Here is a 15,706-nt window from a genome sequence, read left to right as displayed (position 1 = left end):
GTGGGAGTTGTGTACAGTGATGAAACCTGAACTGAGATTGGTTTCTTTCATGTAAACATCACTTAATTTTCTACATCATGAACATTATCTTCCAGTGATGTTTTAAAAAGGACGTATTTGTTTTTACCTCCGCCACTGAAGGTGAAGGAGGTTATGTTTTCACCCCTTTCTGTCTGTTTGTTTGTGTACAGGATATCTCAAAAAGTTGTGGACAGATTCAGATGAAATTTTGTGGACAGGTTGGGTGTGTGAAAAGGAAGAATTGTTTCGATTTTAGTGAAGATCCGGATCTGGATCTGATGATTTTTAAAAATGATTCTTCACCATTGAGAGATAGGGCTAAAAATGATATATAGAACAATATCTCGAAGTTGTGGAAGGATTCAACTAAACCTGGTGGACATGTTGGGTGTGTGACAAGGAATAATTTATTCAATTTTGGTGAAAATCCAGATCCGGATCTGATAATTTTTAAGTGATTCTTCACCATTGAGAGATAGGCCTAAATTAACATATAGTACAATATCTGAAAAAGTTGTGGACAGATTCAGATGAAACTTGGTGGACAGGTTGGGTGTGTGACAAGGCCGAATTGATTCGATTTTGGTGAAGATCAGAATCCGGATCTGGATACGAGAATTATTTAATTTTTAAGTGATTCTTCACCATTGAGAGATGGGGCCAAAAACTATATCGTACTGTATAGCATCATATTTCAAAAATGTATAGCATGATATTTCATGCTTTACCGTGTGCCCTTCTTGTTTGTTTTGTTTTACTTTAACAATTGGTGGGTTTTTTTCATTTTACCAACATGGACTCTGCCTCAAAGATTTTCTTTAATCAAAACTCTTTTGTGGAAGGTTTTGAACCCAGAATCCATGTGTTTATTTGTCTGTTTGCTTTCAAAATCTAGGCTGCCTAGATTTTGCATACAAAAAAAAAACAGAGTAAAAGGCAGTAAAATGACTGGGGCAATGGGGCAACTATTGGACACAAGTATAGGAAGTGATGAACAGGAAATAATAGGTGGGGAAGAGGCAGCGGTGCTAATGAGAGAAAGACTGAGAGAGAGAAAATAAGACAGGGAATGAGACAGAGAACAAAAATGAGGAGTCTCTCCCTGCAAGTAAGGGGGTTCGGTTAGATTGAGCTCATGGGAATAGAAAATATCACGAGTATGGATGGGGAATGACATGACATGGTGGTGCACTGTTTGCGTGATGCTCTGGAGGGAGCAGTTTGATTGAATGGCTTCAGGAAAGCAGTTGCACAAATTGGAGAAAATGGAAACAAAACCTCGGTGGTGCAATGGTTAGAGCATCCGCTCTGAGTATGGGAGGTCGGCGGTTTGAACACCGGCCGAGTCGTACTGAACTAAAAATGCTTTGGGCTACTTTCTTGCTTGATGCTCAGCATTTCAAAAGGATACTGCACTGATGAACAACCACAAGTCGCTTATAATAGTAGTGACTTTGATGGTCCTAATGGCCTCCTCCTGTATTGCAGTTCTTTCTAAGGGAACTCAAAATATCATATTATTATTATTAAAGTAGTGGATGTGGGTGGTAAGCTTGGATTTGGGGAATTTAATCAGGATGGAGTTACTGGAAGGACATGTGCATCCTGGGTTTGGAGTGTCAGAGGTCCGAGAGAGATCAGCGGAGAGGTGGTAATGGATGGAAACCCCTAATCTCGGACCTGAGATCAGAGCTGTCTCTCCAGACATATCTCGAGCATTTGGCACAGTCTGGCAGCCTGCCTTGATCTCCAAACTCTCTGTTTGTGGCAACCAAGGCCACCTTCTCTCATGGATCATTGACTTCCTCCACTCCCATATTCAGCATGTAGCTCTGAATGAGATCTTCACATCTTTTCTCCCCGTCAAGGCTGGAATTCCCCATTGCAGTGTATTGAGCCCAGTTTTGTTCCTCATCTTCATCAATGATCTTTCTGTTTCCCTGGAAAATCCTGCTTATCTCTTTGCTGATGATTCTACCCTCTGCTGTATCATTTTTCATCCTTCAGACAGGCAGGCAGCAGTATCTTCAATCTCTGCAGACCTTGATGGAATCAGGAACCGGTCCAACACCTGGAATTTGTCTTTCAACCCCTCAAATCCTACACACTCACCGTCTCTGAAAGGACCATCTGGAAAACCCACCCAGCTACTTCCGAAATAAACCACTTGAAGAGGTTAAGTCACTCAAACTTTTGGGCCTCACCCTCAGCCATGATCTGTCTTGGGCAGACCATATTTCCAAGATGGCCTTCAAAGGCAGGTTCCTACTCGGCATCCTTCATTATGCAAGGTCTTTCCTTGACCAGTCTGGACTATTGTCAACCAATAAGATCTTAATTTGAAATTTGATGGAGTACTGCTCTCCCTTTTGAGTTGGCACCCCTGCTACACACCTTGCCCTTGATGCCGTGGAAAGCAAGACCCTCAAAATCATTGGGATCTCCTGCGATGAAGCTGGGTGTCTCGGCCTGTTACTTTTGCATTACAGGCAGGTTGGTGACCTCTGTATTCCACTGCTTCCTTTTTGGTCTTGCACCAACTTCTAGCTCTCTTAGCTCCATCCCTCCCAGGTTTCTGCAGGGTGCACATGGTCTTCTGCAGGATGCCGGTAACCCTCTTCGTGTTAAACTCCTGAAATCCACAGTCACTGCTCACCTCCATTCATCCAGGCTTACTGTTTACCTCCACTCATCACCTCCATGCCACAAAAAAAAACAGAAGCTACCATCCTGTCTTCCATGAGAGAACAACAGGCCTTTTAATCGGTTTCATTGTGAGACTGCAATAAAGTTGAGAACTTTGGATTTCACAGATTCCAGGAGAGACAGATGTGATTCTGGGGTCTGAATACATAGGGGAGAATCTTACTCCACTGAGCTATGAATGAAGGCCTTCTAAGCTTTGAGTTGTTTTGATAGTTTCTGACAAGGCACTGTTTACATGAGGTTTATTTATTATTTTTTAAAACATTGATCTATTTAGCTGATGGCAGTACTTGTGCATTTACTAGATAACAAGACAAGGGATGTAGTAAAACATTGCTGTACCTTTATAGGAATTCCAAGGACATTTGAAGACAACTTGGAAAATCAACACGTGTATGGGAATTAAGCTTTGGATCCCAGATTCAGGAGGGAATTCCAGCAGATATGAAGGGTCAAAATAGTCTTTCACCTCCATCAATGTTAAATGCAAACTATATTCATAAGGTTTGCTTCAGATTTCCCTACTTCTGCAAGATTTTTTTTTATGTCTCTGCTTGTGAAACCATGTGTGCCTGATTCTCATTGTGCCATCATAGTCAGTGAATTTGAAGTGTGTAAACTTGCAGCAATGCCAGTCTTGGCAAGTGCAGAATTCATGTGAGATAATGGAGGCTGCAAGCAAGCGAAGGTGTTGCAGGATTGAGGGTTTGTGATGAAACCTTGTGACCACAGCACATGTCACACATGGGAAATAGATTTTCAATCTTGACTAATTGAACCTGTTGATCATTATGTTGTTCACTTGTAAGTTGGAAAGCCAGTAAAGTACTTTTCATGACTAAGATATTAATGCCAACTAATTAGTTTGGATTGTTTGCATTTGTAGTTCAGCAGAACGAGAATATGATTTAAGGTTCACCAATCCGAAATTTCGCTTATTTACAAGTTGACTTGATAGAGATCAATCTCAATTACTTACAAGTTGGGCAAATTTACAGACGAAAATAAGATTCTGGGGTGCATCCTACTTGCAGACATAATAAATATGTTTTATACATTTGATGAAGGGTATTGTGAAAGAGCTTTATATTGTCGCATTAGAGGAGTGCGTTAATACAGACCGCTCTGAGCTGGGGGTATAAGAACCCAAGAAGGACCAAAATGGTGTTTATGTTTCAGTGTTCATTTATTTAATACTGAGATTCCCCAAGCATCATCCAAATGGCAGCCGAACATGGTGGTGCAATGCACATGAGGCAAAAGGGAGGAAGACATTCCTTTACAGCCAAAATGGTTTATTGAAAAGAATATGGGAATAGACAAGACGCTAAAAAAATATTCCGGAGCAAATTAAGCGGTTGACAGACACGGCAAGGAATGACGGGGCATGCAAGCTTATATACAGAGGAGAAATCAATCCAACCCCCCTAATAGTGCTGTTTACCAGATTCACACACAATTAATAATGGGAACAAGCGAGGGCTTGTGGCTGGCACGAGCTGGTTGGGGCTCCACCACAATGGCATGCTCATGCAGGTCAACACTGCACAGACAAAGTGCAGCTCAGGAAGCGATGGAGCTGTGTAAATGGAGATATGAGAGGGACATCTCTTCTTCGGAGGGCAAAGAAAAGAGAGTGCGCATTTGTGCGCATCAGCTGTTATTGTCTCCCCTCCCCACCACCCCTCCCAGCAAAGAGAGAGTGCGCATCAGCCTTTATTTCCCACCCCCACCCCCCCCATAACACACATAACTGGTCCCAATACGGCCACTTCACTGGATGGGGGTGGAACTTTACCACAGCATCCCACCCTCCATCCAGAATCTCCCCTCCCCCACAGCACACAGTCATATCGATCTTACCATCCTTAGTGGGACTACTAGGGAAGTCCATGCCTGCTCGTCTTGCCTTGAAAGCGTCCATTGTCCTGGAAAGCATATTTATAGCATTGTTGTGCCTTTCATCTTAAATGCCACAAATTCTCACCTGGCCTCACCTGACAGAAGGTTTTACACAAAAAACATACTCTATAATGTCTTAAAGGTGACACTGCTGCCTCTTTGCTTGTTTTACAATACGATTTACCTCTAGCCAAATATATATTACAGGAGTAAGTCTAATGACACGGACATATGGACCATATTATTCTTAATACATTCTAGTTACGGATCACTCCCCCCCCCCCTTTCCACGCAACAACATATTTGATGAAGTGGATTGTGCTTGCAGTGATCAGAATGAGCTCTTTATTTAATGGGGTTTTTTAAGGTATAGTAATTATTCACCTTTGTTTGTTTGACTGTGAGCAGGATATTTAAATAAGTTAAGGACATATTCAGACAGGTTGGGTATGTGACAAGGACGGATTGATTAGATTTTGGTGAGGATCCGAATCCTATAAATTGTTTTTAATGATTCTTCACAATGGAGAGATGGGGCCAAAAATTATATATATATTTTTTTATTTTTTTTATTTTTGCGGATCCGGTGGGGGGGGCTCGGACGAGCTCGTCAATCACTGTCCGCAACCAGTTTGGGTTTTCGCACCCTACTCTCGACAGCCAAATGTTACAGATTCGGCGCCACCCTCACCACCGCCGTCTCCGGGGTTATAACGGCGGCTGGTTCGGCACAATTCTCGGGTTACGCATCTCGAACCACGATACCAAAATACACCTGTACCTTGCCAGCTGGGGGAATATACCCCAGTTATAGACTGGTTTTGTCAGAGGCCGAGCAGAGTCTACCAGTCTGTAACCATTTTCGTTTTTATATCCAAATCGAGCAAATTGTTTCTCAGCGCGGCACGAACAAACCCAAAGCGGCAACTTCATACGAATCAGTCAGATTGATTGGGGGACATCGGGGAACACGACACAAGCAAAACATTCACGACAATTTTATAATTAATCTGTAACCCGTTCTTACCTAGGGAGATATGGATTATGGGTTTCGAAGGGGACTCTAATGAGATAAGCCTTAAACGACATGCAGACAAGACATGGACAGCATGCAGACAAGACAGAGTACTTGGTGATGTTTCATGGACGAGAGGAAAGTGTCAAAAGCAAGAATGTGGCTCGTAATAAGCCGATATCTACGGATTCGAGCCCCAAGCTCAAGAACGCCATGTGGCAAAATGGAGGAGTCGTCCATTTGTCGCAGACCTCACGAACGCACTCTCGCGCGTTCAGACCCCGCGAGGTCGACTGCACCAGAGCGAAAGATCCACGGTGGCATGCTCCAGCTGGCTTTTCACAAGGTCCAGCATACAAGTCCAGGCCTGTCACCAGACAAGGCCAAATCGAGGTGCCGGGCTCCGCAGGGTGGGTCCATGGGATTACAAGACGTCGTCGAGCTGTGAGGTGAGTAGTGACAGTCAGAGGCTCCGTCGTTAGACACAGGTTGAACCTGTTGATGACCTCTCGAAGCCGACTCAAGATTCACACAGCAGCCAGGTCCTCTCAAAGCAGATTACAGCCTAACCCTCAGGTTCAATTCCTCCCTCGGCAGATTCGACCCTCAGGTTGAGTTCCTCCTACTGCTGATCGCACACTCGACCTCAGGCAGATCCTCTCCTAGCCGATGGCAGACAGACCTCATTCGGTCCCTTCCTTGCCTTTCTTTCGGCTCTCTCTTTACGAAAAACCCATCGCAAACACCCTCATGCAGTTTTTCCTACTGCTGATGGCAGACTCGACCTCAGTGCTCTCGTCACAGATCCACACTGCCTTTCCTTCGTTCGCTCGCCTCGAAGCGCCCTGGTTCCTCCCCTTAGTTTCACTTCCTTCTCTAGGCCACTCCCTCTCAACCTACTGGGCGGGGCCTCGTCAGGAGAGGGGAAGGAAGAAGAAGAAGCTCTCGGTACACCACTAATGTATGAACAATAAACATGCATCCTACACCTCCCGACACACATGTGGAGTCCATTTACCGAACAATCCTGGCTAAACATGCATTTAATGGGGGATCTGGGCTAATCCTATATTTAATAGCATACTAAGGGTCATTTCCACAATAATATATGTATAATTTCGCACAATATTTCAAAGAGTTATGGATTATGATAAAACTATGTGGATGAGTTGGTTTGGTGACAAGAACAAGTCGATTGGATTATGGTTCAGGTCTGGATCCAGATCCGACACATCAATGGGATATAAAACATAAACTGTTCAGCCTGGTGGAGGTATGCACTCTACCGAATATGTTCTACTTTTTACTGTACATACTAAATACATCAAAAGTTATAAAATAAACTTTTTTACATTCTAATGAGTTGCTAGGTAATGCTAAGAGATTGAGTTTATGATTCTAAGTCGAAGACAAATGTTAAGGAGTGGTACTGAAACTTCGAAACTGAAGTCCAAAACAACATACGGTAGATGGCAAGTGACCCTTGAGTCACAGCTTTGACCTGTTTTGTTTCTGAAAACCCGCAGACCCATTTGATTGTGGTTAAAACCCATATTGGATGGAAAGTATGATCAATTTTAAAAACGCAAAGTTTCGCTTCGATTCCACTCGTAAGGATTGACACACAGACTGATACACCTGGGATGCGTTCAGTTACCAAGTTTCTTGTAGAGCGCTCGTCAAGTGGCTTAATCACTCAAGCAAACATTCCATGAGAAACCGTTGATAAGGAACATCTGGTTTCACAAGCGATAGCAAGCTTATTGATAATTATTGAACACATCCCTGGAGTTACCAAGCAGCTCGCATTTCGTTGGGGTGCTTGCTTGAGTGCTTAAGCCACTTGGTAAGCACTCTATAAGCTGATTGGTGATGGAACACACACCCCTGGAGCGACCTTCAGCCAATATGTAATGATATCTCAAGTCAATTGGCTGTGTGACGTCGTGACCTTCGGTGAGAGAAAGCTCATGTCACCATCTTCCAGGATTCCGCACACAGTATCACTTCCGATCACATGTCATGAATAAATAAATAAATAACCCTGTTATATCCAGGTTAATATCCACTATCCAGAAATACTGATCATTATAACAGGGTAAATATGCATTGACTAAAACATGTTCTGAATGTCGCAATCGTCATAAGAGGGCGTTCATTCGAGCCAGGATGTCTTATACATATTGTTACGTTTGAGGGGGGGGGGGTATGCATTCAAAGGGTAATTAGGATGTTTAATTAGGTATGCCATGCTGTTCGAGTTTACCAGGATCTCGATGTAATAAGTAGCAATTCAGTGGTGATAAGTTGTCTAGTAAATGTCCATTTCTTCAAGGGGGAAATGATAATTGTCACGTAATTAGATAGGGACACGGGATAGGGTGTGTCTGCGTAAACCCCTTTTAGTAGTCCCTGGAGGCTGGCCGTGACGTCACAGGACAGTGCTGCGGATGGCTCCGCCCTGTGATCTCGATTGGCGGAAGGCGACGGCGCAGTGCCAATAAAACGGCTCGATTGAAAGTGACGAGGACGGGAGGATAAAAAGGTTCTGTTCGGGGTCGAAAAGGAAGAGGAAGAAGATCGGGACAAAAAGATCGTGTTTTTTTGGGGTGGAGGTTGTTGTGCTGGAAGCGTGCTTGTTGTTGCGCGGATTCGATCCTGTTTTTCATCGTGTCTTGGAGCCTTGCTGAGCCTCGTGCCTCACCTGGTTGGCTCTGGGGTTCTGCTGACTCGGAGTACGGGGTCGAACGGCGGGCGGACCTGCCTCCCTCTCCTGCTCGCAACTTGGCGCCAGAACTGGTTCCCTGGTGGCTGTGAGCGGACTTGGGCCAGGACCAGGAGGTCGACAGCACCACGGTTTCTCCTGCCTCCTTGACGAGAGCAAGGCCAGCTCGTCCGACGCCAATCCAGGGACAGTTGCGTCCACACCACGGTCTAGCCTGACCACCAGAAATAGCTACGTTTTGTGTGTGTGTGTGTGTGTGTGTGTGTGTGTGTGTGTGTGTGTGTGTGTGTGTGTGTGTGTGTGTGTGTGTGTGTGTGTGTGTGTGTGTGTGTGTGTGTGTGTGTGTGTGTGTGTGTGTACTTGGCGCCTTAGAGGGTTTGAGATTTGTATATTCATTGGAATTGTCTGTTTTCCCCACGCCCGATCCCACACCATCCCGTCGAATCGCCCCGGATCCCTCTTCTTGCCGAGTCTTGTTATTTCTGATTAATAATAAAAACAAATAAACATCATCAACTCAGTGAAAAGCGACTCGTGCCACCTTCCTCGTCCCGTTTGCGGTAGAGCGATTAGAACCGCCATGTTTGGGTTATAAATAAATAAACCGCCTCCATCGTTTCGGCTCATTCTACGTTGGCGGGACTGTTCAAGTCCCGTGGACGTCACAATATGTTTGACTGTTTATGCAAGTGTGCAATACTGAAAATATGCATTGTACCACTTCCTACTGTCAGTAAATGATAAATGTTTACTACCTCCTATCAATGTACACCATCCTTAAACGATAAATGTTTACTTCTTCCGACCACTGTACACAGTCCATAAATGACTAAAACCCACATACAGATCTCTAATCATACCGCCATAAAATCTGGAAACACCTGCTTCCTTTGGATGTGAATGTACCCTTGCAAGATCACATGATGTGCTATTGATATTGTCTTTATTCACGTGATTCGCCGTGAGCAGGAGTGATGTGCCATGGGATGACCTTTTATGGATACTGTATTTTAATTTACGAACAGTTGAATAAATTTTTTCCCTGAAATTGTGGCTTTGAGTTGCATCAATATTATATGCACGATTTCAACTTCTAACCAATCTGGAAAGTATTAAACATTAATGCGGTCAATGAGGAACGCCACAATAATGGCTGATCACCCTTCTCCATCTCATCTTGTCAATCGCCCCTTCTTCCAATCCCACAACTTCTAAATCTCTCACTACCGCATAGCATCCTTCCATCTGTTTTTTTTTGTTTGGCCTTCCTCTTCTTCTTCTTCCTGGCAATCCCATGCCCATCGCTTGCCTCACCATATACCGTTTCTCTCTCTTCATCACATGACCAAACCAATTAAATCTCTTCTTGGTACTTTCTTCGATGCTTCCACAATCTCCACTGACCCCCTGATATACTGGTTCCGAATCTTGTCCTTTCCTGTCACTCCACACATCCATCTCAGCTTCCACATCTCATTTACATCCAGTTTGTGTTCATTTTTCTTTGATTCACTCACTAACTCTTATAAATGTTTTGTACTTTCTAGGTGGGTGAGAAAGCTGAAATTTTGCACACTTATGTAATTTGAAACTAATATTCCAGGAGAAATCACAAAACTCACCGTAAATATCTGCAAACAAATGTCGGCTCGTGATGCCTCGCTTTTGCTCACAGAAGGTCAAGTGACTGAAGACAATGGCACGTCATGTGATCTTGCATGTCATGATCGCTCCCTAAGGGAGCTGGCATTTCTCGTTTGTATGACTGAATGATCAGCGAAGTGTCTGTGAGTTTTTGTCATATACAGACAATGTACAGTGAGTGGTAGGAAGTTGTAAACATTTTCATTTTCAGATGGTGTGCTGTGGTAAGTGTTGTGGTGCATATTTTAAGAATTGGATGTTTACATATACTGTTGGACCCCGCTATTCGCAGGGGATATGTTCCTGGAAATTTCCACGAATGGTGAATCCACAAATAGTGGGGCTTTGTTTCAATGGAAAAAGGGGGGATAGGTTCCCGGCGGTTCGTGACCCACGAAAAATATCGCGAATGGCAAAGTGGTGAATGTCGACACCATGAATGCCGCACATTGTTTCAATGGAAAAAAGGGGGATAGGTTTCTGGCAGTTCCTGATTCATGAAAAATGCCGCGATTGTTGAAGCTGCGAATGTCATGCGTTGTTTCAATGGAAAAAGGGGGAAAGGTTCCTGGCAGTTCCTCAATCATAAGGGAAACTTCTAAAAGTTTAATATCTTTTCAACTGCAAATGCACATGATTACAGTTTCATAACTAGAGGGGGAGCACTCGGTAGAGTGTAAAACCTCCGCTGCCAATACTGCTAGGTCACTCAAGTGAACCTGATATCCTATTCATTCAATTTGACGTCAACAGTGCTCACAAAGTTATAGTTTGCAAGTTTCCCTTTTACTTTTAACTTTTACATACTCAATTCATTCGTCATAACTAGATTCCTTGAGACAGAAATTGATTTTACGTGGGTATATCCATCTGAAGTTCCAAAATCAGCTGCAATTATAATTTTGGCATGTTTTTTTGTTGGAAATCACTTGTAACATGTAGAAATGCAAAAAAAAGAATCGAAATTTTGTTGAAAAAAAAGTTGTAAATTGTTTTTTTTTCTCTAACAATTTTTTTTTTGGGGGGGGGGGGTTGGAAATCACTTAAAACATGTAGAAATGCAAAAAAAAAAAAAATTCAAATATTTTTTCAAAATGGCCGCCATAGCGGCCATATTGGATTTTGGACCAAGTCCAAAATCTCATGGCATGATCCTTGGACCAGACCTAACCCCCCCCCACCAAGTTTCGTCAATCCGTCGAGGAGATTTTCCGTAATACTGTTCACAAACAAACAAACAAATAAACCAATGTCACCCACAGGGTGACCCGTATCTTGCCAAAAGGTGACCACGTGTGACTTCTTTAAGGTCACACTGAGGTGAACAGAGCTGATATCCACCAGGAGCGACTCCTTGAGGAATATCTGCCTACGAGAGATTCCGATGAGAATCGTTCTACAGAGTAACCATGAAAAATATCCGTTTGCCTCATAACGTCACCAAATGATGTCATAATGTCTCAAGCTTGACATATCTAGAAAGCACTCATCGAGGTGTTCAATTTGAGGTACTACACGATATGGTTCCAAAAACTTGAAAATTTGACCTTGGGGTCAAATATGTTTGACCTGAGGCGCTAACCATGAAGGTCAAGGCCAATCGTCACCAAAAATTAATCAGCTGAGCGCCAGACCATGAACTATATTCCCATGAAGTTTGAAGACGATCCGATCAAAATTACTCAAAAAGTAAGGGTTTTGTCGACTCCCCTGATTTGCGACAAAGTGACCTTGACCTTTGACCTTGACCTTCAAACTTTTATGCGCTGAAAGGGACCTCTATAGGCCTCTGATATACGAAGTTACAAAAATTTTCAATGATAACTGTGCTCTGCAGGGTGATATGATTTATACGTGATTACAGACAAAAAAAAGCATATGAAGGTCAAGGCCAATCGCCACAAAAATTAATCAGCTGAGCGCCAGACCATGAACTATATTCCCATGAAGTTTGAAGACGATCTGATCAAAATTACTCAAAAAATAAGGGTTTCGTCGACTCCCCTGATTTGCGACAAAGTGACCTTGACCTTTGACCTTGACCTTCAAAATTTTATGTGCTGAAAGGGACCTCTATAGGCCTCTGATATGCGAAGTTTCAAAAATTTCCAATGATAACTGTGCTCTGCAGAATCTTTTGTACGTGATTACAGACAAACAAAACAAAAAAAAAACATACAAGCTGACTAACATATCTTGCAAAAACTTCGTTTTGGCAAGATAACAAACAAACAGAAAGGGGTGAAAACAGTAACCTCCGATCTTCGATGGTGGAGGTTAAAAAATGCTTACAAACAAACCGAGAAGGGCACTCGGTGGATACACCTTCAGCACGTAATGCCTGATCTACGAGAACATATCAGGCCCATTACATTTTTGAAATATTATGCCATATATCATATTTTGCCCTTTCTCTCAATGGTGAAGAATCACTTTAAAAATTAAATAAATCTCATATCGAGATCCGGATTAGGATCTTCACCAAAATCGAAACAATTTGTCGTGGTCACACACCCAACCTGTCCACCAAGTTTCATCCGAATCCGTCTACAACTTTTTGAGATATCGTGCTATCTAATAGTTTAGCCGTATCTCTCAATGTTGAAGAAAAGATGAAAAAAATTATCGGATCCGGATCCGGATTTGGATCTTCACCAAAATTGAATCGATTCTTAACTGACAGCTCAAGCCAGATTAAATCTGTGTCTTGCTACAGGTACCATGTAAACCTGTACTAACCTGTTTCGTGGTCGGGTTGGCGGCGACTAAACCGTCTCCTCCAGATTTTCTGGTGAGGAGGGTGTATGGATATGGATACCCAGAAGGATTAAAAACAAAACCCATCAAAGGGTGGAGAAACTATTTGTGTGCCAACGGCCATCCATTTCCAGTGCCCAACTGTGTCTGCAGACGTCCTCCTGCAGTTGGGTTATTTTTTTGAGAGGTTGGTGGCAGGATTTGGACTCCGGCCACCATAAAACACTTCATTCCACAAAACACACAAATGTGAGGAAATCTGAAAACCCACTTCGTAGGAGTATCTCCTGTGCTGCTGCCCTTCACAGGGAAGCTCACTGGATGATGGGATTGGGGCAAAGCCTTCGGGACCCCCATTCTTTGATAATAGGAAAACTACGTGGTAAACCTCCAGAGTCAGATTGTGGTGGTGTATGGTGGAGTGGTGCTGAGGTGTCATCCACCAGACGATGGTCTCCTTGACTTAACCTGAGGCGGTCCCTTTGGGTGGGTGCCTGGAATGTCCTATCTCTAAGAGAGCGATGATCACCTGTCTCCGTTATCATCTGAGCTCAAGTGTTTAAACACCAGTATTGCAGCACTCTCTGAAGTTCGGAGACCGGAGAGTGGCGAGATCAAGGTGGGAGGTTACACCTACGATTGGTCTGGTCGCTCTAATGGTTACCATTACCCAAGGAGTTGCTGTTGCTGTGTCTAATAAGCTGACTCCAATGATAATTGAGGTAACACCAGTGAATGAGCGTATTGTGAGACGAAGGATTCATCACTTCTTGGGTGTGATTTCCCTGGTCTCTGTGTATGTTCCGACTGAGGCGAGTGAAATGTAGGTAGTTTGGTCACGGGAAACTTGGTCATGGTAAAACGGTCACGAGGTAATTTGGTCACGTTAATTCGGTCACAAGGTAATTTGGTCACGGTATTATTATTATTATTATTATTTATTATTCACTGCATTTAATGCCAGTAAGGCCCAAGAGCAGTAATGAACATTTTCATTTCGTGGCCGGCGAATCTTGTTGGCATAATGACGTATTGACCAAGTTTACTGACTACTATAATGTAATCGGAATTTAAAAGTTGAGAGAGACAGAATCGATTCCATTATAGTAGTCAGTAAACTTGGTCAATACGTCATTATGCCAACAAGATTCGCCGGCCATGAAATGAAAATGTTTATAACTGCTCTTGGGCCTTACTGGCCTTAAATAATAATAATAATACCATGACCAAATTACCTTGTGATCGAATTACCGTGACCAAATTACCTTGTGACTGTTTCCCTTGACCAAATTACCGCGCCCCGGCGAGTGATCTCACCGTGAAGGACGCATTCTATGTCATGCTCGAGTCTGTGGTTGATCAGTGCCCCAGGCAAGATACTCTTCGAGTCTTGGGGGATTTCTATACATCGACTGGAACTGAGAGGGATGTTATGAGACATGTGTTGGTCCCCATGGGTCTGGAACTGTGAACCAGAATCACATTAAATAACTAGACTTTGCGAGAAGTTATGGAATTAGGGTGGCTGATTCATGGTTTCAGCACCCATAGGCTTATCGCTGGACTTGGTATTCCAATGCTGGTGGTGTGGCAAAGGAATTTGACCATGTGCTCGTTGATGGTCACTGGAGGATGATCCAGAACTGCAGGGTCTACCGAAGTGCTCAGTTCCTCAATACCATCCACAGGCTTATTGGAGCAACTCTGAAGATGCAGCTTAAATCCAGGAGAATGGTACCATCCCAGCCTAGGTTGGATGTTGGCAAGCTCAAGGATGAGAGGGTAGCTGAGGAGTTTGCAAACAGTCCAAGTGGGGATTTGGGGGGGGGGGGTCTGGGTGCTTTGCGGAATCCTGAAGAGTTGTGGAGTGCCTTAAAGACCACACTCCTTGATGTTGCCGGTGGATGTCTTGGAACTCACCGCAGCCGAAGAATAATTTTGTCTCTCAAGGGACTCTGGATATCATTGACCAGAGTTGCAGAGCTGAGCTGTTTAGGGAGCTGAGGTGTAAAACTGTATGTGCTCTAAGGGTGGACAAGGAGGCCTATGTACAAGGAATCTGAGGGGGTATTGCATCAACCGTGGTTAAGTGATTCTCGTCCTGCTTACAGGGGAATTCGCACATTGCGTTCCTCCAATCCCATCCCTCGGTGTACTGCATTCAGAGCAGAGAGTGGTGGGTTCTTGACAGATGAGTCCGAAGTAAAGGCCTGTTGGACGTTGCTTTGAGCGGCTGTAGCAGGTTGATCCACCAGCTGTCGAGTTGGATGACAGGGATATTACTATCACAATTGCTGACCCTCCAATCAAGTGTGATCCACCTTCGTTTGTGGAAACACAGGCTGGGGTGAACTGGTTGAAATGGGGTAAAGCGACTGGGATCTGTGCCATCCATGCTGAACTTCTCAAAGCTCATGGAAATGCTGTACTCGTGTCGATGTATGCAGTTCTGTGCTCTGCCTGGAGCACAGGCATCATCCCAAGTGGCAGGATGAGGGGCCTTGTTGTCCCTCTCTGGAAAGGCAAGGGTAATCACCAGGACTGCAACAATGACTGTGGGGTGACGCTGCTTTCAGTGCCGGGCAAGGTCTTTGCTTGTATAATTCTTGATAGGGTTTGCCACCATCTGCTTGAGCACCAGCATCCAGAGCAGTCAGGCTTTACACCAAAGAGGTCAACAATTGACCGTATCCTTGCTCTCCGGGTCCTCACCAAACGCAGGCGAGAGTTTTTCGGCAGGGGATGCTTGCAGTCTTCGTTGGTCTCTGCAAAGCATTTGATTCAGTGAATCGGGATGCCCTCTGGAGGATTCTTGGTCTTCTTGCAGTACCACCGAAACTGATCGATCTGATGTCTGATCTATACTCTGGAACTGAGAGTACTGTGAGATGTTGTGATACCATCTTCGACTTGTTTCCAATTGTTACTGGAGTTCA

At 43.9% G+C, this 15,706-nt stretch overlaps 1 protein-coding gene and 1 long non-coding RNA gene across 4 annotated transcripts in view; one reads left to right on the top strand and one right to left on the bottom strand.

Moving 5' to 3' along the window:
• The window catches only part of LOC147014403 (SERTA domain-containing protein 1-like), a 44,374-nt gene that overhangs the window by 8,641 nt on the left and 20,027 nt on the right, over nt 1-15,706 (top strand). The gene's annotated exons all lie outside the window — the stretch shown is intronic.
• The window catches only part of LOC147014402 (uncharacterized), a 67,441-nt gene continuing 55,739 nt past the window's right edge, over nt 4,005-15,706 (bottom strand). The window contains exons 4-5 of the long non-coding RNA XR_015050753.1: nt 4,591-4,655; nt 4,005-4,306 (exon numbers count right to left, since the gene is read on the bottom strand). This is a non-coding gene — a long non-coding RNA (uncharacterized LOC147014402). The remainder of the gene's footprint in view (nt 4,307-4,590; nt 4,656-15,706) is intronic.

Source organism: Eptatretus burgeri, chromosome 13 (genome assembly GCF_056783735.1).
Source record: "Eptatretus burgeri isolate ZD-2024b chromosome 13, Ebu_testis_v1, whole genome shotgun sequence".
Taxonomy (NCBI): Eukaryota; Metazoa; Chordata; class Myxini; order Myxiniformes; family Myxinidae; genus Eptatretus; species Eptatretus burgeri.
This window is presented reverse-complemented; position numbering and strand designations above follow the sequence as displayed.